Raw genomic sequence first — 1,169 nt, forward strand, 5'->3', positions numbered from 1 at the left:
GGTAAAGAAAGATTAGAGGATTTTATGTCTTGATATTCTGTAAAATGTACCTTGAAAACCTGATAAGAATATCATCATTAATAATTCTGAATGCTGCATGTGGTTGTCTTGGCAATAATAATGAAACTGGAACATTTACGTTTACCCCGGGAAGCAGAGCTGCATAAAACATGCTCATACATTAACATATTTAGATAATTCTGGGTAAAAACTAGCTGAGTGAAGTAAAGACCATGTACATTTGGGGGATTTTGTTGGAAGTTAAATGAATTTACTAACTTTGAGTGAGTGCAGCGAGTTGGTTAAGATCTAACACCATTGTATACTTATGAATTCAAATTATGAACACTACCGTTCATAACTTATGGGACAACCTGGTCACCTTTTATCCCCCCCCCCAGCACTTAGAACAGTGCTTTGCACATAGTAAGTGCTTAATAAATACCATGATTTTTATTCAAATTTTCTTTAAACAGCCTTTTAAAAGTCTTTATTGTGTTTACTACAAAATAGTGGAGCAGCTGTTCTATTATAAACTGATGGTGGCTGATATGTGCTGAAAAGGTTTAATCAACAGAACCCATTTTCTTTAAGGAAATGTGGGGTGATATTGCTTTATCCATTCCACAGTCCAGTTGAAACATCAATGTGCAAACTGGGAATTTATATTATCCCCTGTTCTGACAAACCATGAAGCAGACTATTTGCAACCTAAGTTCTTATCTTAAAATCCCAACTTGGAAAAAAATTTTAAAGGCTGAAGCGAATATTTCCCCCTTGGGGTCGCACCTGGAGAGTTGCCAGTACTCTACCGGTCTTGGCTACGGGAGGAAGAGTCAAGCAGTAGCACACCCATTCCATTCCTAGCTTGGGCAGCGGCTAGCCAGTGGAAGGCAATCTGCTACAAGTCAAAACTCCCCTGAGCTGGGCAGCAGCGGCACGGGAGAGAGTGGAGGGTGGAGTCTCAAGTTTAATGCACGGAAGGAGGCAACGGTAAACCACTTTCGTCTTTTTACCAAGAAAACTCTAAGGATACACTACCAGAATGACTGCAGATGGGGAGCGGAGCATTCTGGGAGAGATGTGTTCGTGGTGTCGCTGTGGGTCGGAAACAACTCGACAACATAAGACAAGACAAGAAGCGTATATTAAATCATTTCTACAAAAGG

General features: G+C 40.3%; 1 non-coding gene across 1 annotated transcript; it reads left to right on the forward strand.

The window, feature by feature from the left end:
• Positions 1-771: 771 nt before the first annotated feature.
• Positions 772-909, forward strand: LOC114817107. The gene has a single exon (XR_003764958.1). It is a non-coding gene; the product is annotated as a small nucleolar RNA SNORA7 (small nucleolar RNA).
• The last annotated feature ends 260 nt before the right edge of the window (positions 910-1,169 follow it).

The sequence above is a fragment of the Ornithorhynchus anatinus genome, chromosome 15 (genome assembly GCF_004115215.2).
Source record: "Ornithorhynchus anatinus isolate Pmale09 chromosome 15, mOrnAna1.pri.v4, whole genome shotgun sequence".
Lineage (NCBI taxonomy): Eukaryota > Metazoa > Chordata > Mammalia > Monotremata > Ornithorhynchidae > Ornithorhynchus > Ornithorhynchus anatinus.